Source organism: Rhinatrema bivittatum, chromosome 12 (genome assembly GCF_901001135.1).
Source record: "Rhinatrema bivittatum chromosome 12, aRhiBiv1.1, whole genome shotgun sequence".
Classification (NCBI taxonomy): domain Eukaryota; kingdom Metazoa; phylum Chordata; class Amphibia; order Gymnophiona; family Rhinatrematidae; genus Rhinatrema; species Rhinatrema bivittatum.
This window is the reverse complement of record NC_042626.1, coordinates 68,917,445-68,941,126: the sequence shown is the minus strand read 5'-3', so window position 1 is coordinate 68,941,126 and position 23,682 is coordinate 68,917,445. Positions and strand designations below refer to the sequence as shown.

At 45.0% G+C, this 23,682-nt stretch overlaps 1 protein-coding gene across 3 annotated transcripts in view; it reads right to left on the bottom strand.

Moving 5' to 3' along the window:
• Positions 1-23,682, bottom strand: part of TANC2 (tetratricopeptide repeat, ankyrin repeat and coiled-coil containing 2) — a 1,188,344-nt gene that overhangs the window by 71,584 nt on the left and 1,093,078 nt on the right. The gene's annotated exons all lie outside the window — the stretch shown is intronic.

The following is a 23,682-nucleotide window of genomic DNA, read 5'->3' as shown; positions in this document are numbered from 1 at the left end:
TACTATATTCCCTGCTGTGATGCACAGACAATTGTACACACAATAAAACCACTTGAAAGGTAGAGAAGTTTTATAAAAATGTCAAGTGTTCTAAAGTACATGACAAAGAATAAGAGGAAACTCCCTTCCCCCACCTGCCTCCCATAGTGTCAGAACCCAGTATTAATGTGGCTCTGAGAATATTAGCAGTGAAACAGGATCTTTCTTTAAAATAGTAAACAGCACAAAGTACAAAGGATTATAATTCGATGCGTGTAGTAATGGAATAAAATTAATTAATTATTTATTTTATTTATTTTAAGTTTTTCTATACCGGCATTCACAATAGATATCGCATCATGTCGGTTTACAATTAACAAGTGGATAGGTAACAAAAAAGGTAAAAACTAATATTTATCTTAATAATAATAATAATAATAATAATAATAATAATAAAACATTAAACAAGAGAAGGCTAAGGTATGCAGTTACAATAAAACAAGGGAGTAATACAACTTGGAGCATAGAAAAGAAGCAGGGGATTAAATCGAATTAAATTAAAATTAAATTAAATTAAATTATATAAATTAAATTATATAAATTATAAATTAAATTATATAAATTAAATTATAAATTATTATTATAATTTATATATATATATTATATAATATATATAATTATATATAAATATATATATATAATATATAATATAATAATATATATATATATCTAATCTCTCATATAATACTACTTTACTATATATTTATCTTAATATATCATCTTCTTCTCTATCTACTTATTTATCTTATCATCCTTTCCTCTTCATTTTTCTCTCTACTCCTTATATCTTCTTCTACTTATCTACTCTCCTTCTACTTTCCTTCCACTCCACTTCTCATACTTCCCACTTCCCATTCCTTCCCTTCCCTTCTCTCCTTCCCTTTCCATTAACCTTAAATTACCTCTCTACTTCCCATTGTGTACTGTGTGCGGTTCTGGTCACCCCATCTGAAAGAAGATACAGCAGAACTAGAAAAGGCACAGAGAATGGTGACCAAAATGAGAAAGGGGAGGGAATGGTTTCCTCATACGGAGAAGATTTAATAGAGATTTATAAAATTATGAATGGGGTGGAAGTTGTAAATAGGGAATGGGCATTTACCATTTCAAATTGTACTAAGACTAGGGAACATTCCATGAAACTGGTAATAGATTTAAAACAAATTAGAGCAAGTATTTTTTCACTCAACATACAGCACATTTGATTATGATGTTTTCCATAGATAGTAGGTTGAATTAGCCATTACATGTGGGGGACGTTATCTGGCAGCACTGATCTGATTAATTTCTCCAAGCTAGTAGAGCTTTGAGCTCTACTGAGCACATGCAGGAGTTCCAATGCAGGTATTGCTTCGTGAGTCTCCTCAGTCTATACCAAAGCTAATCTAGCTATGTAGTCAACTCTCCAGAGAGGCAGGTGAGTAGTCCATGGCTAATTCATCCTGTTAACTATGGAAAAACCATTTACAGTAAGCAAACTTGCTTTTTCCATCAATAAGCAGGCTGAATTAGCTATTACATGTGGGGAGTCCCAAGCTGATGGTTGCAGCAAAGCATTTATTTAGTAAGCAACCTACAGCAAGACAAGATTTTGCTAAATTGATTTTCCAAATTTACTGTCAGTTTTTGAGAGGTTATCAAGACAGTAATGGGACATAAAGATATGAACTGAAGACCAAGTCACAGCTTTGCAGATATTTTCAAAAGATACTTCTTGAAGATGAGCAATGGAAGCAGCTATGATTCTCATTTGATGAACCTTTACCGAGTCTGCTAAGGTGTAGCAGTTGTGAATGCACTCAGCCAGACAGTTAGACGAGGTATGCTTGGCGACCACTACTCCTAGCATATTGGGATCATATGAGATGAATAGTTGGGAGGTTTTACGCTGTGGCTGCGTATGTTTCTTGTAATACACTAAGGCCCTTTTGTAGTCCAGAGTATGGAGGGCTTTTTCGCCTTCTTATGCATGGGGCCTAGGAAAGAAGGTAGGCAATATGATGGATTGATTGATATGGAAAGCTGAGACAACTTTTGGCAGAAACTTCAGGTGAAAGAACACTCTGCTGTGGAAGAATTGCCTGACTGGAGAATAGTGGATGAGAGCTTGAAGTTTGCTGACTCTCCTAGCTGAAGTCACAGGAATGAGGAACAGCAACTTCTATGCCAAGTATTTTAGGGAAGCTGACTCCAATGGCTCAAAGGAAGGCTTCATTAGTTGTGAAAAGACCACATTCAGGTCCCATGGAAGAGGTGGCCTTTGTACCAGGGCTTGACATTTCATAGAACTTTCATGAAACTAAATATCAGTGGATGAGTAGAGATCACTTTATCATTTATTTGAGTACAGTAAGCTGCTATAACATTGAGGTGCATTTACATCGAAAAGATAGCGAGCCTTAGTCAGAAAGGTGGAGCAAGTATTTCACAGCAGGTGTTTAGAGTCACAAGAAAATGGGTCCAAAGCGTTATGGAGTACCTATTCCATTTCAAAGCATGGTTGAAGGATGTCTAGATGAGACTAGTATGTCCACAATCTCTATAGTTAATTGGAGATCAGTAATCACTGAGCGCTCAACATTCAAACTGTAAGGTTGAGGGCTGAAAGGTTGGGTTGGTACAATGTCCTTTCTTCCTGACTTACCAACGCATGGGTCATTCCTAGATGGATGGGAGTACTGCTGGAAAATTATACAAAATATGCCTACTAGATCTGAATGGGTCACGTTGGAGCTATGAGGATCAGATGAGCGCATACTGAATCAAGGAGAAAAGCATCTTGAGTTAGTCTGTGATCACTTGGCAAAATTGAGGAAAATTGTTTTAGCTTTGTATTCTGCGGTAATGCGAAAAGGTCCACTGATGGTAAACCCCATAAATTGAAGAGTTTATCAGCCACAGATTGCTGTAGAGACCACATGTGTGGTTGAAACAATCTGCTGCCAGCGTGTTGGAGATGCTCGGCAGGTAGGTGGCCTAAAGAACAGCTCAATTTCCTTCCGCCAAATTCCATACTTTTAGGGCTTCCTGGCAGAAAGGCCATGATTCCATTCCTCCTTACTTGTTGATATAAAACATCACAACCTGGTTGTTTGTTTGAATTATGATGCTCATGCCTTGATGAAGATGCACAAAGAATGATAGGGTGTATCGGATTGCTCTCAACTCTAGAAGACTGATTTGATAGCAGCTGTCTTGAAGAGTCCAGATGTCTTTTGTTCAAAGGTTTACAGTGTGTGCTCCTGACCCTTTGATGGAGGCATCTATCACAAGAACCACTTGATAGGGGAGTAAGGAAAGAGAGGCTCCTTTCTTGAGAACTTGCAGGTATAGTCACCACCATAATTCCTGTTTCGCAGTCGCTGTGATTTGCACTTGAGACAACAGTGGTTGAGTTAGTTGATCCCACTGGGTATGTAGACCCATTAGAGGTAGTGAATGTGAATATGGGTCAATTGAACCACATAGATGGTCCCTGCCATGTGACCAAGGACTATCAGGAGAGAGGAGATTGAGGATGAATGACTCTATAGTGTTTGCTTGGTCAGGAGTCAGGAATGCTCTTTCCTATATCGAGTTTATTCAAGTGGGTCTCTGAGTGGGTACCATGCTCGATTTCTTGAAGTTGATCAGAAAACCTAAGTGGTGTAGAAGAGCTATGGTTCAGCTTAGAGAGCGCAGCATTTCATCCCTTGCGTTTGCTTTGACACACCATTCATCCAGGTACCTAAAGACTTGAATTCCTTGGTGACAGAGATGTGCTGCCACTACCTATAGGCATTTTGTAAGGATCCTCGGGGCTGACAAGAGGCCAAACGGGAGTCCTTTGCATTGGTAATGGGAAGTATCAACCCGGAAGAGGAGGCATCACCAGTGCAAAAGGTGGATGGGTATATGAGCATCCTTGACATCCAAGGCACACATCCATTCGTCCTCCTGTATAGTAAGGTAGGATCGTGCTGAGGGAGTTCATTTTTAATTTCTCTCACAGTATATGTTTGTTCAAATGTCTCAAGTCAAGAATGGGCCCCAGTTCCCCCTCTTGCTTGAGGGTAAGGAATAGAAACCCAGTGCATGGTGAGCTGCTAGGATTGGCTTTATTGCTCACTGTTGGAGAAGCGATTGGGCTTCCAGCTGAAGCTGCAGTAAATGAGAGGATCTGGACAGAGCACTATACAATGTGAGAATGACGGAGGTCTCGACAAATACAACCAGTACCAGACTGCACAGTTTGGAGGACCCAGAGTCCTTGGTGATCTGAAACTATTTCTCCATGAAATATTGGATTCTTCCCCTTACTGGGAGAACCCAAAATGAATTGTTCAGAGGGATAAAAAATGGGATATGGGGGGGGGGGGGGATTGTTATGTTTTGTTATTCTACATTTAGAATATTAATTGTTTGTATTTTATATTTTGAATGCTAAAATAAAGAGTTATTTTAAAAAATGGGTCTGTTGTGTAGTTTTCTGCTGATGGTGATCTTTTTGCTAAGGCCTGGCTGGAAGAAGCTGTTGATGCTGGGCCAGAAAGAGTGACAAATGATACTGTTGAAAAGACCAGTAAGGCCTTCTGAGGTCAATTGTATCAGTAGAAGTGATGTTACACTGTGGAGGGCTGTTCAGGAGGCATTGAGAGCGACTGCACTGCAGCATTCTGATCCTTTATCTGAGCGACTGTCTCATGAAGCTTTTCGCCAAAAAGACTGTCTCCTAAGCAGGGAAGATTCATAAGTTTTTCATTGATGTCCTCTCTGTTGTGTTTAGTGGTTCAGGGGCTAACCCCACAAACCTCTATCACCACCTCTTGGGCTAGGCCATGGTCACAGCTGGCCTTTACAGCAAGATGCAGCTGACTCCATGCCAAGCCCCATACTCCTTCGTGGCAAGGTGATGCCAGCTTGCCGCAAGGCAGGAAGCCACAACGCTTCGCCTAGATGCATGCACAGCCGATGCTGCCCAATTTAAAGAACCCACGGTGGGAAAGGTTCTGTGGTGTGCCCTGATGACATCACACAGCCACACCTATAAAAGGCCCTCCAGACCTCCACTTCCTTGCCTCAGCAACAGGTTTCCTTACTTTCCAGTAGTGCGTTTTGCTCCAGCATTCCTTGTCTTCAGTTTCAGTGATCCTTGTTTTCAGCCTCCAATTCCAGTGATCCTGGTCTTCGTTCTTCAGTTTCAGAGACCTTCAGCTTTTCAGCATGTCTCTGCCTCCCTTGCTGCCTCCTGTTCTTTTCCATGCCTTCCTGCCATGCCAATCCGTCCCTCCTTTCCCTTCGATGGATACCCAGTATTGACCTCAGCTTGACTCCTAGATATTCTTGATCACTGCCTGCCACTGACCACAGCTTGACTCCTCTACAGAGATTTTTGGGATTTGCTAATTATCATCAGTTTATCCCAAATTACTCATCTGTGGCAGCTCCCCTTATTGCCCTTACCCACAAAGGTGTCAACACAAAGGACTGGCCACCTGAAGCTGTGGAGGCATTCCAGAACCTGAAGGATGCCTTTGTGGATGGTCCCTGTCTGTGTCATCCAGACCCTGCATGGTCTTTTGTCCTAGAAGTTGATGCCTCTACTCTAGGTGTAGGGGTGGTTTTAAGCCAACATTCTCCAGGTGGAGTACTTTGTCCATGTTCCTTCTTTTCAAAGAAGTTATCATCTACGGAGAGAAATTATGGCATCGCAATCAAGAGCTCTTGGCTTTTAAATTAGCTCTTGAGGAGTGGCGCCACCTGCTCGAAGGAACTCAGCACTGTATCACAATATATAGATCACCAAGCTTAACCACTAAATGCAAGACAAGCTCACTGGTCTTTGTTCTTTGCTCACTTTGATTTCGAACTGTTTCATCCTGCACTCAAGAATCAATGGGCAGATGTCCTCTCTCACTCTTTCCAGCCCAGGAAGTCCCAGAACCTTCCAGACATATTATTGATCCCGCTAAGATACTTCTGGCTACTATGTGACCATCCCTCCAGGGAAGATGACTGTACCTTCCAGACTACATGAGAAAGTGTTGAAAGGGGCCCATGACTCCTATGTCGCAAGTCACCTTGGGCTGGCATGAACCCTTCAATTGCATCAGCAACACTACTGGTAGCTCCAAATAAAGCAGGACATCAAAGCCTACATTGATTCTTGCCCTTCCTGCACACAGCAAAAACCCTGCTGTGAGCAGGAAGGGCTGCTACAGCCATTGCCAGCCCCCAGGGAACCCTGGACCCATATGGCCACAGACTTTATCATGTACCTCCCCATCTCAGACGGCACCACCATGGTTTGAGTGGTCATAGATCATTTCTCAAAGATGGCATACTTCGTCCCACTACCGGGTCTCCCTTCAGCACCAGAATGCTTCTTTACTCTTCATGTCTTCTGACTGCACGGTTTGCCAAAACACATATTGTTGGATAGAAATGTGCAATTCACTGCACGACACTGGCGTTCCCTCTTTAAAACATTTGGCATTATGCTAGACTTCACTCATCACCCACAAGGGAACTGACAAGCAGTGTGTACCAATTGCACTTTCAAGACATTCCTCCTCTCCTACATCGACGAGCAGTGGGACAATTGGGCCACTGTCTTACCCTGGGCTGAGTTCTCTCACAATACCCATATTAACTCAGCCACTGGATTCTCTCCTTTCCAACTGGTCTATAGGCAACAGCCACTGCCTCCTCTGCCACTACCATGGCAGTACCCTCTTCAGCGGCACAATTCTCCGCCCAGAAATTGCACGAACTAACCATCTAATTCAGAAGGCTACTGACAGAGCTAAGAGAATGGCAGATGGCCATAGAAGACCAGTTCCTCCTTTCCAGGTTGGAAAGGAAGTGTGGCTAAGCATGCGCCATTTACGCCTACGGGTCCCTTCTATGCATCTAGCTTCATGCTACATTGGACCTATCTCCGTACTTTGACAACTGGGACCCATCACTTATCAATTAAAGTTGCCATGAATACGCAAGATACATAGTGTATTTCATGTTTCAGTTCTCAAGCCACTGGTACTCTCATGGCCCTCTAGGGCATTACTTGAACCTCAGGACGTAACCATCAATGGAGAAACAGTACACAAAGTCAAGGAAATCTTAGACTCTCACTGTAGGGACAAGAAAACTGAATATCTCATCTCTTGGAAGGGCTATGGTCTGTAAGAAAACTCCTCGAAGCCAGCTTCCAATATCTCGGACCATAATCTCTTAATGGAGTTTCACCAATCTTATCCAAGGAAGCCCACAACCTCAAGGAAGGGCTTAAGGAGGGTACTGTTGCATTTGGCGATTCATGGGCTAACCCCATGAGCCGCCACCCTCAACTCTTGGGCCGGGCCCTGGTCACAGTTAGCCTCGTGCTAGGATGCTGCAGACTCCATGCCAGGCCTTGCTCTCCTTCACTGCAAGGCGCCACCAGCTTGCTTCACGGCAGAAAGCCACTGACTCCATGCCACTGCGCCTCCCCTGGGCACGCGTGTGGCCGACACTGCCCAATTTAAAGAGGCACAGCAGGAAAGGTCCTGCAGCGCCTTGATATCATGCAGCTAGGCCTTTAAAAGGCCCTCTATGTCCTTGCCTCGGCAACAGGTTTCGCTACTTTCCAGTAGTGTGTGTTGCTCCAACGTTCGTCTTCAGTTCCTGTGATCCTTACCTTTGTCCTCCAGTTCCAGTGATCCTTGACTTCATTCGTCAGTTCCAGTGACCTTCAGCTTCATTTCCTCAGTATGTCTCTGCCTCCCTTCCTGCCCTGCATATCCATCTTGCCTTTCCCTTCAGATGGATATCCAGTATTGACCATAGCTTGACTCCTGAATACTCTTTTTTTTTTTTTTTAATAATTTTCAAAGATAATCAGTGTACAACATAAGGCCATTGCCTATAAACACATATGTATCAAGAACATATATAAATATGCAAACATATTTCCAAACATCAAGTAGACCAATATCCAAAAAACTTACATATTTATCCCAACATTTTTAGTAAAGCAAATGTTGCTTACCTGTAACGGGTGTTCTCACAGGACAGCAGGATGTTAGTCCTCACATATGGGTGACGTCACAGGATGGAGCCCAATCACGGAACACTTTTATCAAAGTTTCTAGAACTTTGACTGGCCCCTACTGAGCATGCCCAGCATGGCACTAACCCTGCAGCCAGCAGGGGTCCCCCTTCAGTCTTGTTTTGAAAGCGACAGGTAGTGTCCAAAAATAAAATAAAACGAACCCAACACCGCGGGGCGGCGGGCGGGTTTCGTGAGGACTAACATCCTGCTGTCCTGTGAGAACACCTGTTACAGGTAAGCAACATTTGCTTTCTCACAGGACAAGCAGGATGGTAGTCCTCACATATGGGTGAGTACCGAGCTGAGGATGTCCGAACATGCACCAAATGTACCCTACGGCGTGCAACAGGCACAACAATTGGGGTGGAATTTGGCAGAGGGCATCCTGAACCCCAGCGGGCAGGCGGAAGGGTGTTGGTACGTCACGTTGGAAAAAGGTTACGGAGGACAGATTGGCCGAAGATGGAATCCTGTCTTCCGGCTTTGTCCAAGCAATAGTGGGCTGCGAAAGTATGGAGTGAACTCCAGGTGGCAGCTCTGCAGATGTCAGGAAGCGGCATCGATCGTAGGTGTGCTACTGAAGTCGCCATGGCCCTCACAGAGTGTGCTTTCACATGGTCTTGGAAAGGAATGCCTGCTTGCTGATAGCAAAAAGATATGCAATCCGCCAACCAGGAGGAAAGAGCCTGCTTACCCACAGGTTGCCCTAATTTGTTGGGATGGAAGGAGACGAATAGCTGAGTGCTCTTCCTGTGGGCAACTGTACGGTCAAGATAAAAAGCTAGAGCCCGTTTACAGTCAAGGGTATGCAGAGTCTGTTCCCCTGGGTTGGAGTGAGGCCTGGGAAAGAAGATAGGTAGTATGATGGATTGATTAATATGAAACTCCGAAACTACCTTGGGAAAAATTTAGGGTGAGTGCGGAGTACCGCCCGGTCCTGCAGAAGTTTAGTGTAAGGCGGATAGGTGACTAGGGCCTGTAACTCACTAACCCTGCGGGCAGAAGTGATAGCTAAAAGGAATAAAAACTTTCCATGTGAGATATTTAAGGTCACAGGAGGGGAGAGGTTCGAAAGGTGGTTTCATGAGCCTACCAAGAACCAGATTAAGGTCCCAAGAAGGGGCCGGAGGACGGAAAGGTGGTTTGATATGGAGCAAGCCTTTAAGAAATCGTGTTACGAGGGGTTGTACCGAAATAGGGGCATCCCCGATTCCTTTATGGAAGGCGGCTACCGCAATGACATGCATTCTAATGGAAGAGGTCTTTAGACCGGATTCTGATAAATGCCAGAGACAGTCCAAGAATTTTGGGATTGGACAGGAAAAGGGATCAAGGGACTGGGAAGTGCACCATGATTTATTTATTTATTTATTTTTAATTTTTATATACCGAAGTTCTTGTAGGGACTACAAATCACTCCGGTTTACATAAAACAAAGAACTGCTCAACAGAGAGTGGAGCTTTACATGGAACCGTAGAACATATAGATCAGTATAAATGGATGACAATTAAACATAGTGAAAAATAAATAAAAATAATAGTTTAACTGGTAATAAATAAAGAATTATATTATTTACTATAAGCAGTATAACTGTTTAAAGTAGAAATAAATATTAACAATGCTAAATATATATAAGAAATAAAGTGAATTTTTGAACTCAAAGATAGTTGTCCAGTTACTTAGTACAGTGTCCAGTTACTTAGTACAGTGTCCATAAATAAAGGATACCTAGTAATTAGGAAGTCTATCCGTCTCTGTAAATTAAGCGTCTGGGAAAGCTTGTTGGAAGAGAAAAGTCTTCAGTCTTTTTTTGAATTCTTGGTGACTGGGTTCTAGTCTAAGATCTGGGGGAAGTATGTTCCACTGGTGTGGGCCTGCTGAAGATAGCGCTCGTTTGCTCAATGATGATTTTATTTGCGGAGCATGTAGTGTTCCTCTGTATGCGCTTCTGATTGGTCTGGAAGAAGTGTGTGTTTGGATGATAGTGAGTATCCTTTTCCATTTATAGGAATAAGATTTTCTCGTGGAAGGCTTCCATGAAGCGATCAGGACACAGGAAACTGATTCGGAAAGGTTAAGTGGTTGGAGGATTAACCTTTCAACATCCATGCCGTCAGGGACAAGGCTTGCAGATTGGGATGGAGTAGGCATCCGTCGTTTTGAGTGATCAGATGCGGGTCCGTTCCCAAGGGAATGTGCCTGCTGATGGAGAGATCCAGTAGTATGGGAAACCACACTTGGTGAGGCCAGTGAGGTGCTATGAGGATCATGGTTCCCTTGTCCTGATGTAGCTTCACGAGAGTCTTCGAGAGAAGAGGAAGTGGAGAGAATGCATAAAGCAGACCGGTTACCCACGTGAGGGAGAATGCATCTCTGGGCCGAGTGTGCTTGCTCCGAATTAGGGAGCAGTAATTTTCCACTTTGTGGTTCTGAGGAGATGCAAAGCGGTCTATTTGGGGAAACCCCCATTGCTGAAAGAGAGAGATTGCTACCGATGGATTGAGCGACCACTCGTGCGGTTGGAAGACACGGCTCAGTTTGTCTGCCAAGACATTGTTCACTCCCGGCAAGTAGGTGGCCCTGAGGTGCATCGAGCGGGAGAGCGCTTCCGCCCAAATCTGCGCAGCTTCCTGAAACAGAAGGAAGGAGCCTGTGCCGCCTTGCTTGTTGATGTACCACATGGCCACCTGGTTGTCCGTCTGAATCAGGATTACGTGATTTGAAAGGAAATCCTGAAAGGCTCTGAGAGCATATCGGATTGCTCGAAGTTCCAGGAAATTTATCTGGTGTTTGGCTTCCTCTAGAGACCAAGATCCTTGCGTCTGTAGATTGTTTACATGAGCTCCCCAACCGATGTTGGAAGCGTCGGTGGTGAGAATGATTTGAGGATCTGGGAGATGAAAGGGCAAGCCTTGGAGGAGATTGGTGTGATCTTTCCACCAGGTGAGAGATAGACGGAGTGCGTCGGTGATGTAAACAATGGTTGACAAAGGCTGAGTGGCTTGAATCCATTGTGACCGTAGTGTCCAATGCATGACTCTCATGGCCAGGCAGGCCATTGGTGTCACATAGACTGAGGACGCCATGTGTCCCAGTAGGACAAGCAATTGACGAGCTGTTGCTGTGTGTTGAGACTGCAACTGGTGAACTAGAGACACGAGGGTTTGAGCTCGCTGCTGAGGGAGAAAGGCTTTTGCCTGTAAGGTGTCCAAGTCTGCCCCAATGAAGGATAAGGTTTGAGATGGGACTAAATAGGATTTCTCGTAATTGACAAGAAATCCTAGAGAGATTAGAGTGTGAATGGTCAGGTTCAGGGAGGACAGAGCGGCTTGCTGGGTTGGGGCCCTGATCAGCCAGTCGTCCAGATAGGGGTAGACATGGACACCTTCCTTCCTGAGAAAGGCTGCGACAACTATGAGGCATTTGGTGAAAACTCGTGGTGCCGATGCTAGGCCGAAAGGGAGCACTCAATATTGGTAGTGCTTTTGGCCTACTAAAAAGCGGAGATACTTGCGATGAGCCGGAGCTATCGCAATGTGGGTGTAAGCGTCTTGGAGGTCTAGAGAGCAGAGCCAGTCTCCTCTTTGTAGCAGAGGTAGAAGAGAGCCTAAGGTTACCATTTTGAACTTCTCTCTTTGAAGGTACTTGTTGAGGGCTCGTAGGTCCAGAATTGGACGAAGTCCTCCTGACTTTTTTGGGATGAGAAAGTACCGGGAATAGAATCCTAGGCCCTGTTGTGAAAAAGGGACAGGTTCTATTGCGTTTGACTGGAGAAGGAGGGAAACCTCCTGCTCCAGAAGGACAGAGTGGCCGGTTAGTCCCCATGTTTGTAGAGGTGGGGAGTCCGGTGGAAGAGTTAAGAAGTTTAGGTGGTAACCCTGAGCAATGATTGCTAGCACCCATTGGTCAGTTGTGATTGAGTACCACTTTTCGTGAAAGTGACCTAATCGACCTCCCACTGGTATGCTTTGTAGAGGAAGCTGGCTTTCGCTCTCCCAGTGAAAGTCAAAAACCCGAAGCAGGCCCTGGCTGGGGAGCTGCTTGCGGTTTTTGCTTTCGAGGCTGGCGAGGCTGAGATTTTTGGTAAGGCCTCGTTGGTCTTGATCTTGTTGGTGGGGGATAATACTTCCGTGTACGGAAGAATGATTTCTTAGAGTTCTTCTTGAAGGGTTGTTTAGAAGGGAAATCAGAAGGTATCGATGAGAGCTGCTTGAGGGTCTCATGATGGTCCTTTAATTCAGCAACTATTTGCTGATTTTGCTCTCCAAATAGATTATCCCCTAAGCAGGGCAGGTCAGAAAGTCTGTCTTGAACTTCTGGGCGAAGATCAGAAGACTTAAGCCAGGCCCAACGCCTTGCCGAAATAGCAGCTGCAGACACTCTAGTGGAAGTGTCAAAAATATCAAAAGCTGTTCTAATTTCATGTTTTCCTGCTTCAAAGCCCTTAGTTACAAGGGCTTGAAGATGTTGCTGGAATTGTTCAGGCAGGGTTTCAGAGAAATCTTGTATCTGCTTGAAAATGACCCTATTGTATTGGGTCATGTACAGCTGATAAGAAGCTATCCTGGAGATAAGCATGGCCCCTTGGTAGACTCGTCGATCAATATTATCTAAGAACTTGTGTTCTTTGATAGGAGGTATAGATGAGTATGGCTTCATCCTTTTTGCTTTCTTTTGGGCTGATTCAACCACTACTGAGTGGTGGTCAAGCTGAGGTTTTTGAAAGCCAGGTGCTGACTGTATGAGATAAGTAGAGTCAGCTTTTTTATGTACTGGAGCAATGGATCCAGGATTTTCCCAATTCTTTTTTAGAAGGTCAAGAAAAACCTGATGAATTGGAATGGAAGTGATCACTTTAGGGGCATCCAGGAATTGGAGAAGCTCCATCATCTGGTGCCTGTCATCTTGTTCTGTCTGAAGCTGAAAAGGGACCAGTTCCGACATTTCCTTCACAAAATTGATGAAAGAGAGGTCCTCTGGAGGAGAACGCTTTCTACTTTCAGTAGGAGAGGGTGGTGAAGGTAAATCATCGATATCTGTGGACGTATCATCCCCCCAGGTGTCATAAGGATCAGCGGGCTGACCTGTAGGACCAGGAGGGGGTTGGATACCGGAAGGTCCCGGCTGAGGCTCCGAGAGAATCGAAGGAATCACCGGGGGCACCAAGAATGCCCTGGCGGGCATCGGTGCTGGCATTGGAGCCATCAATGGCGCCGATGTGCGTATCGCCCCCGATGAATGAATCGGTGGTGAGGGACGACACGGTACCGATGGGTGAGGCACAACTCCCGAAGGAGGAATGCGAAACGGTGTTTCTCCTCCTGATGAAGCTGTTATCGGGGAGCGCACCGGGGCTGTTGGCGACCCAGGAATTAGCGGTGGAAGGGCGGTCACGAGCGCTTCCATCCAGGAAAGCAGCGGTGCCAGCGGTGCTGGAATCGGGTCAGTGACTGGTTCCACTCTCTGTGCCGGAGTCGGTGCCGGAGGGACCTGGAACCGTTGCATCACCTTGTCGATGGCCTCCTGGACCAGTCGGTCCAGTTCTTACTGGAGACCTGGGGTAACAAGACCCGGCTCCATAACGGAAGAGGAAGGCTGAGGCAGAGCCGGAGGGACCACCTTTACAGGCGGAATTGCGACTCCCAAACCCCGATCGGGTGAGGGTTGCCTCGATGTCTCGGTCGCAGGAGTGAGCGGTGCCGCTCCTGGCCGGGGCTTCTTCGATGGAGGCTCGGACGGTATCGAGGTCGATGACTTCGGTTCCTCGAGGGCCCGAGACTTGCGATGCCGATGGCGATGTTTCTCCCTCCGATCCCCTCGATCTTCGGGGGAAGGGACGGGAGTCGATGGCCGTGGAGACGTCGATGGCGGACGGTCACCGGAGGATTGTCGACGGTGGTGCGACTTCAACGGTGCCGGTTCCGAAGACGTCGATGCGATGGACGGCGTCGGGGTGTGAGCACGGAAAAGGAGTCCCATCTTCTCCATTCTGGCTTTGCGACCTTTAGGTGTCATCAAGGCACATTTGGTGCAAGTCAGGACATCATGCTCACGGCCTAAACACAATACACAGACTCTATGAGGGTCTGTGATAGACATGGTGCGCGTACAATCTGGGCACTGACGGAAACCCGACGCCATGGCCATGGAAAAAAATTGAGCCGTGGTATGGTCGACGGCCAGTAGGCCGCGAGGGCCAAACTCGATGGTAATCGACGAAAAACGGCAAAAAACTTACCGAAGTACCGCGGGCTGAGTAAAGAAAGAGGAGGGACCCCTGTGGGGCAAATTTAACCTTAAAGAAGTCCGTGAAGAAATTCCTGTCAGGAATGTGGTCAGAGCTCCTTAACCGCGAGGCTACTGCTGCGTGGAAAAAAGAAGACTGAAGGGGGACCCCTGCTGGCTGCAGGGTTAGTGCCATGCTGGGCATGCTCAGTAGGGGCCAGTCAAAGTTCTAGAAACTTTGATAAAAGTGTTCCGTGATTGGGCTCCATCCTGTGACGTCACCCATATGTGAGGACTAACATCCTGCTTGTCCTGTGAGAATAACTTATCCCTCCCCTCCCGCCCCATCCCATGATGGCATGAAAGAATTAACACTCTCTTAACTACTGTGTGTAATATAACGTCATGTTCATGGTGTAATATCCCTGTGGCTGAGGTTAGGGGTAGTCAGGGAGCTTGTGCCTGGTGTTTGGCTTTCTAACCAAGATATATAAGGTTGCCAAACCTATCCATTCGTTTATGTTTAAGGACGGTCAAGTGCTCCAGATAATAGATCACTGCAATTTTCTGGATAACATTCTGTCTGGAGGGCGCTGCCATCTGCTTCCAGCCCCTTGCGATTTCTTTCTTTGCTGCTGTTAATATTTGTGGTAATTAGGTAAAAATGATCTAATGAGACTGCTGATCTCTGTATGCTTAATAAAATCAGGGTTGGATTCATTGTCAATTGTGTATTTGTTATTTCTAAAACCAGCTTCGCTACCTATATCCAGAAGACAGAGATTTTGGGGCACGTTCACCACATATGGAAATATGAACCTATCAGGCCACACTTCCTCCAGCAGATTATCCAGTTTAGGATTAAAATTATGCAACTTCTAGGGTGTCATGTGCTTTCTGTAGAGAACTTTGTATCCCTGTTCTACCAGAGATGCGGAAATAGAGCACTGGCAAAGGGCAGGACGAAGGGCTGACCCTGGGAGGCCTGTGTCTCCAGATAAAGCGGAGGAGTTTCCTCTGCCATTGTTTGATGGATTCCATAGAGACCTCAACCGGCAGTGTCTGAAATAGATAATTAAAGTGGGAGAAGATGTTCATTTTAACTGTAGAGATTCTACCTAACAAGGAAAGCCCCTTTCTTTCCCATTCCTGCAGATCTTGTAAAATACGGGACCACAGACCATCATAATTGATCTGGAAAAGGTTGTCTAATTTGAGGCCTATTTTCACCCCAAGATATTTCAAGTGTTTGTGCACCACTTTGAAGGGAAATCCCTTTTTTAATCCCTCAAACTGACGCGCGGGGACTGTAACATTTAAAAGCTCCGATTTGTCCGCATTTGGGCATGCTGTGAAGTAAGTCTCTTTGGGTGTGCTGTGAAGCAAGTTCCTTAAGAGTAATAAAGTGCTGGAGGAGTGGAGCGTATAATTGACAACCATAACCAGCAGTCTTTTGCATTTAAGGTACATCTTTTTGAAGGAATTGAGTACAGTAACCAGCAAGTATTCAACTGGAGGTGACAAGGATATATAGACTTTGAATATATGGTTATTGGACTCATGACATTCTTCTTGTGTGAAAAATTGTTAGGATATCATTATAATTTTGCATTTAAAAAAACTGTTGTGCCTGTTTGGGGGTAGGTATGGGCATGTATTTTATGGGGTAGGTATGAATGGGGTAAAGGTATGTATGAATGGGGTAAAGATGTGAATGGGGTATGTGGTTTGAATGAGAAATCAAGGGATGTTTTGAGTGGAGAGAGCAATGTGAATTGCTTGTTGGAACCTTTATAGGACAATATTTGTGTAATAAATAAAAGTTTGTACTTTCTCTAAAAAGGTGATTCATTCTGATAAAAGGTGATTAGTGAGCTGGGTAAAGACAAGTGGGTGGTCTGTATAGGATATTTACATATTCGCATTAAGTTGATAACCAGAAACTGCACTGAATCTGGTCATCTCAGTTACCAGTGGTTCTAAGGACTCAGCAGGGTGTGCTACTGTAAATAGGATGTCATCCGCAAACATTGAGAGTTTGTATTCTTGCTCCCCCACACACACTCCCTTAATAGCTGCCACGGTCCTGATGGCCGCCGTGAGGGGCTCCAAGTAAAGTGCAAACAGGAGCAGAGAGAGAGGAGAGCCCTGTCTAGTACCCCTCTCAATCTTGAATGTTTTTGAATAACCCCCATTGATACAAGGTTTGGGGTTGTGGTATAGTCGTCGGATCCATGTGGAGAAGTTACTTCTCATTCCCATCTTATCTAACAGTGCCAGTAGAAAATCCCAGTGCACCATGTTGAAAGCTTTCTCAGCATCGACCATAAGCAGCACCAGAGGAATTTTTGATTCTTGCCCCCACCAGATCAGATCAAGAACCCGTCGCACATTATCAGTGGCCAGTCTACCAGGCACAAACCCCATCTGGTCTGGGTGGATGAAATAAGTGGCTACTCCCCCATGGCATTAGCTAAGACCTTAGCTAGGAGTTTTAGGTCTAGATTTATAAGGGAGATGGGTCTATACGACCCGCACTGTGTCGGGTCCCTCCCTGGCTTTGCCAGGATTGTGATCCCCGCCCTGTTAGCATTCTCTGTAATTAATCCGTCATTCAAAAGATTATTAAAAGCTCTGGTGAGGGAACAAGTTAAGATGGTAGTAAGTTTTTTGTAAAAGCCCGCAGAGTAGCCATCGACCCCAAGGGATTTACCTGATTTTAATCTGCGAATTACATGGGCTACCTCGAGTTCTGAGATCTCCCTATTTAATAGATCCCGCTATTGGGCCTGTAATTGCAGCAAGGTAATTTCTGACAAATAGTCCTGTATGGACTCCTGAGTGATATCCCCTCTTCTAGAATAAAGCTGTTGATAGAATTGAGTAAACCGTTTCCGGATAGCGACATTGTCTGAGACCAAGTCCCCTTTCCCATTTTTTATTCCCAATATCTGATTAACGCTCATTCTTGCCTTAAGGCGATGAGCCAATAGCCGTCCCACCTTGTTCCCTCCCTCATAGACCTGTTTTGCTTTAGCAAGCTGATGAGCAATATTCCCCACGTCTAACTGATTCAAATCATCCCTTAGTTTTTCTATTTGTGAGCATATTTGAGGATCCGGTTGTCTTTTATTCCTAAACTCTAGGTTACCCAATTGATTTAAGATAGTGGTGCGTTGGCTCTCTCTCTCCCTTTTTACATAAGTAGCCCTAGCTATTAACTTGCCTCTGAGGACACCTCCCCGTTACCATTTTCCTTTAGATATTGTGCCATCTCTTGTTGAAGTTGAGCAACATATTGATCATCTTCAAGAAGACTCTCGTTAAGCTGCCAATATCGCTCTCCCTCCTGACTGCCTAGCCCCTTCAGCGTAAGCTGGATCACGGCATGGTCCGACCATGTTATCACATCGATATCAGAATCCTGTATATAGTTGACCAAAGCCTTATCTACTAAGAACATGTCTATCCTAGAGTAGGTCCCATGTGCTTGCGAGTAAAAGGTGTAATCTCTTTCTAAGGGATGTTGATGGCACCAAATGTCAACAAGATTCCAATCTCGCATGAGTGCCTTCAGGCATTTCCTATGAGACCTAGCGTAGGATTGGCCTTCCTTACTGGTATCTAAAAAAGGGTAGTGGGTCAAGTTGAAATCTCCTCCAACAACCAAAAAACCCTCCGCCCAGTGTTGCAACACAGCAGACAGTTTATCTAGAAAGGGCCCTTGTCCCACAATAGGGGCGTAGATGTTCACTAGTGTGTATACCTGGGTACCTATTTTAATTTTCAGCAATAAATATCGACCTTCCAGGTCTCGGATTACAGTTTGTACTTCCACGGTTAGGATTTTTGAGAAAAGGATTCCCACCCCACTGTATTTCCCCTTGATTGAGGCCGCAGCAAAGTACTGTAGTGGGAAATTCTGTGATGTTAATAATCTTTCATATCTTTTTTTTAAATGTGTCTCTTGTCAGAATAGAATGTCCACCTTGGCAGTTTGGGCATCTTGTAGCAATCTTTTCCGTTTTTGGAATGTATTTAATCCCTTGACATTCCAATACAGTAATTTAATTATTCCTGCCTTATTATTCAATACAACCATGGCTTAGCACAAGTTGGCACTAAAAAACATTAAACAGATACATGTCCTCCCCTCCCTGCCACCTGTCACTCATAAGTAGTTATTAAACCATGCACCTCCCATAGACACACCCCCATCTGCCAACGCCCATGCCCGCCCATCACCCCCTCCCCCCTGAGAAAAACTGTCATCCATCTCGTAGCCTCATGAGGCTTCCCCTAACACATTAGCAATATTATACATAACATCCCCCTTTTCTGTCTTTATCATATCAATGCAAACTCTTCATAACAACAATAAATTGCCCCCAAGTTCTGGTGAGTATGCCAGGCTGGCTGTTGGTCACCTCTGATGGTAGTGATAGGTCATCATCCAGGGACCGTGGTTTCTCTGTAACATCCGCTGTCAGAAAATCCGGATACTCAAGATCGTCCCAGCACATAAAACAGTTTCAAGTAGCTGCTCTGCTGGTTCCCAGATCACCTCCTGAGTGGCGTCTTAAGCACTTGCCGCCATGTGGCACCCTCTGCCATCTTTGGTGTGCTGCTTGGGAAAAGCTAGGCTGCGCTGGCTGTTTGGTGGAGGGGTCCGGTCCATTCCAAATCCCTGCTGCTTGCATGATAGTTTTTGCCGCCTCCACCATCTGGACTCGTGAAGTGGTCCCATTAATGGTACTTTGCAAGCCAAAGAGGAACAACCATTTGTATCTGAGGCCCCCATCTCGCAGTACCTGAAGTAGCTCCCGGAATTCCCTTCTTTTCCAAATGGTTATGGGAGAGAGATCCTGAAAAATTTCAACACGATTGCTGAGCCACTGTAAATCAGTGATGCTTCTCGCTCCTCTGAGTATTTTTTCTTTAAGCTGAAATTCATGAAAACTTACTACGTCTCTGGGGACATTTCCCCTCAGCTTTGCCAATGACCGATGGGCACGGTCCAGGTTCATTTGTGATGCTTCCTGAGTTGCATCAGCGCTGCTCTCATGTAAAATCAGCAAACAAATATATTTTATCACCTTAGCGCAGTCAGCATTGGCTTCACCTTCAGGAATCCCGCAAAAACGCAGATTTCCCCGCCGTGACCTGTTCTCTAGGTCTTCGAGCCATGCGCTATGATGTGTTTGATTTTGCTGAAGCTGTGTTATCGCCGCCCGGGCCATGTCCGGCGTGGTTTCCTGCAGGGTCACCTGGTGTTCTACCGACGCTACCCGCTCTCCCAGCGCCTACTGTTCTTGCTGCAGGTTGGATGCTAGTTGTTGAAACACAGTTTTTAAGGCCCCCATTCCATCCCTGATTTCCTGGGATGGAATCGCCTGAAAATCGGCTCTGGAAATCTCGGGTGCAACCACTCCCCGCCTACCTCCGGGGAGCCTGCTCGTTGCCGCTCTGAACGCTCTGTGATCGCAGCCTCCTCAGGCCCAGGTTCCCCTAGGCCCTCTTTGCTTCTCTCCCCATCTCAGTCATAAGAAAAATGGCAGAGGTCTGCAATTTTCTTCCGTACTGACATTTTGTTGTTTGTGCTGCAGTATCTTCAATTTGCAGGATGAAAAACCCTCGGATGGCAAACTTATAGGGGGATGAATTCACAGCAAAGTGGGGAGCGCAAGTCTCAGGTTGCCATTCGGGTGGGTGACGTCACTTCCTCTCGACTCCTGAATACTCTTGATCGCTTCCTGCCACTGACCACAGCTTGACTCCTGGAAAACCTGCCACAAACCTCTGCCTGCCATCATACAAGCCTCATACACCCACTACGATCCAGCTACCTCAACTGACCCCATCATCATCAGCAGAGGCCCCCATATAAGACCTGCTGGCCCCTACACTTAAAGGCTTAACCTGAGGGGAATGTAGGCTGGTCAAGATGAAGCTCCAGTTGGGCCTCTTCCTTATCTGGAGGGGATTTAGAGGGCTTCTCCCTGCAGGTTGTGTCAAGCCCGCCTCAGCCCGAAGGTCCCCAAGCACAACTTGCTTGGGGACCTTCTCGAAGCCATGCCATACATCTAGCCCCAGTAAAGGAGGAGGAGGCAGCATATGTGAAATGGAATCAAAGGATTCATATACTAATAAGAGTAGTTGGCGGATGCCCTCTTCCACATCGGAGTAGCTGTGAAAAGTAAATGCCTTGCTCCATGACAGGTAAGAAAGTCTACACCTTTTGAGTGCAGTCATGAATATATTGCACCATGGTGGATGATAATGCATGTAGACAGCATTGTACTTTGAAAAATCTTCTTGCAAATATTATCTAGAAAATAGTGGTCATTTTCTGGAAGAAAATTTGAGTGAATTAGTATCAACCACTACGGATTAGTGAGGTAGCTGGATGACACCAAAGCCCAGCAAGTGCTGAACTCTGAATTGTCCAACTTTCTAGCCGTGGGAATGACTGAAATGTGTTTGGGTTTCCCCACATTTTCATCTGTAGTTGTAAACTGGAAGGGCCATTAGTTCACCTGGCATGTCTAGTATTTGAAAACATCCAAGTAGTTCAGAGCGGGGGTCTTTGACTTTGCCCAAAGATTTTCTTCACCGCCAACCCTATCAGCTGTGAAGAGTACACAGTGATCTAAGGAGTGGTAGCAGGAATGAAGCTAAAAAGCTGCTGTGTTGATGGTCTGCCAGGAGGCGGCAGCCAGCTGACTTGTGATGAGTCTGGAGAACCTTGTTATACTTCCTGTCACTGCAATCTATGCTTGGAGAGGGGCCAGAGAGAGAGGATGGAGCACCTTTGACAGCTCCCACCAAACAATAAAGCTCCTCCTCCTTTCTTATACTGATACCCCCCACCTGCCCTTACCACTATGTTCTGAATATGTCTCAACCATATTTAAATGTACCATTGGCATCAGTGAGCAGTATGGCCAACTAAACGAGAAGCAACTGGAACCAGAAGCTAAGCCCAACTCCTCCATGACCAGGAAATAAGACTAACCATGCTCTCATGGGTCATCTTCTAGGCTGTACCTTCATCTCACTGTAATCATTTGTTCAATTACCCTGTCCTACATTCAATACCATCATGCAGACATTTGCTTTTCTCTTTCATTTAATCCAGCTAAGCACTGCATTATGTACTGAAATGACTTTCTTCAAGGAACTTCTCAAATTGTGCCCAGGAGTTCTAAAAGCATTGTCTTCACAGCTGGAATCCTGTATGTGAAAATCTTATCTCATCTCAAAGCTGTAATCACTTAAGGTGGTTTCCAACTGCCTCCGCTTATTTACCTTTAAAATAAATAGCTAGGAAACAACTGTGAATGTCAAAACGCTGCAATGACAGCAATAACGACCTCTAGGTAATCTCTCCCTTGAGGGTGTAATTAGCTTTCTAAAGGCGGGATTGTTTAAATCATCATTTACTGTGTCTTCAATCATTACTACAAAGATATTTTCTTACATGAATTATACCTACATGTACGTTAATAGGGGGCAAATTGACAGACCAAATATTCAAAATAAAATAAAAAAATAGTAAATCCATCAGTTTCACAAATTTTACATAGACATGAACATCTCTTCTTTGAATATCAATGTATTCAAACATAACTATCTTGTGTGTACAATCAAATTCTGGAAGAGCTCTGATCCTATGAAATCATCCTCTCTCACTGGCCTGCTATAACCTCACTTTTATTGATTCACAAGCAGCTCTGACTCAGACAGAAAATTGAAGAGAATGATAGATAAAGCAAGTTTGCTTACCATAACCAGTGTTTTCATAGATAGTAGGATGAATTAGCATTACATATGGGTGATTTTTAAACTCTACTGGGCACGTGTGGGAAATTCCCGCATGGATATTGCCTTGTGAGCCTCCTCAGTCAGTACCAGAGCTAAATCTAGGTATGTAAGTCAACTCTTGAGGGAGGAGGGTGGGTGTTCTATGGTTAACTCATCTTGCTATCAATGGAAAACACCGTTTATGGTAAGCAAACTTGCTTTTTCCATTGATAAGCAATTCAAATTAGCCATCACATATGGGGAATCCCAAGAAAAGGGATGCAGTGGCATGTTTTCTAAGCAAGCATCCTGGTCCCTAACCCGGAGAGTGGAATATAAAGAAAAAATGGTTATGCAAAATTGACTGTCCAAATTTACTAACAGCTCTCGAGAGGTTATCCAGACATTAATGGGATGTAAGATATGAACAGAAGACCAAATTGCAGTTTTGCAGATGTCCTCAATGGACATTTCAGGAAGATAAGTTTCAGAGGAGGCAACAGCTGTTACTTGCTGAGCTTTAACCAAATCTGTGAGTTGTAATCGTGCTAAGTGACAGCAGTGTTGGATGAATTCAGCCAACCAATTAGATAAGGTTCACTTGGTGACTGCAGTTCCAGACGGTTTGGATCGTAGGATTCGAAAAGCTGATTGGTTTGACGATGGAGCTGAGTTCTTCGTTTGTTGTATGCCAAAGCTCATTTGCGGTGTAAAGCATGAAAGGCTTTCTTGCCATTATGAGCATGTGACCTTGGGAAAAATGTAAGCAGTGTGATGGATTGATTGATGTGAAAAGGAGAGCCCATCTTTGGCAGCAACTTAGAGTAAGTTCGGAGAACCATCCTGCTATGAAAGAACTGTAGATAAGGCAGAAACTGAACAAGCACCTGGAGCTTGTTGGCTCTTTTTGCTGAAGTGATAGCAGTGAGAAAAATCACCGTCCAATTCAAAAATTTCAGTGAAGTCGATTCCTGATGTTCAAAAGGAGGCTTCATTAACTGTGAAAAAACAACATTAAGATCCCATGGTATAGGAAGTTTTTAAAATAGGGGTTTAACATGTAACAGTCCTTAAATGAATCGAGATATTAGCAGATGAGTGGAGATCAGTTTATGTCCACTGTGTCATGGTAGGCTGCGATGGTGCTGACGTGCACTTACATTGAAAATGTAGCAAGACCTGAATTCAAAAGGTGAAGAAAGTATTGTAATAGATGCTGAACCTGACATGAGAAAGGGTCAAAACTTTTTGCAGACACCACTTACAATATCTATTCCACTTGAAGGCATACCTGTGCCTAACTGATACTTTCCTAGGTGAGACTAGGATATCTGCAAACTCTGTGAGTGGCTGCTGAGTGCAACCAGGTTGGGATGATAAAGACTGGGTCAGATCCCAGCAGGATGGGAGGACTACTGGAAAGTCGCATGAGATATGCATACCACGCATGTCTGGGCCAGGCTGGAGCAATGAGGACAGGCCAGAGCTAGCTTTTTTGCTGCCCTAGGTGAACAATTACTGTGCTGCCCCCCCCCCCCCCCCC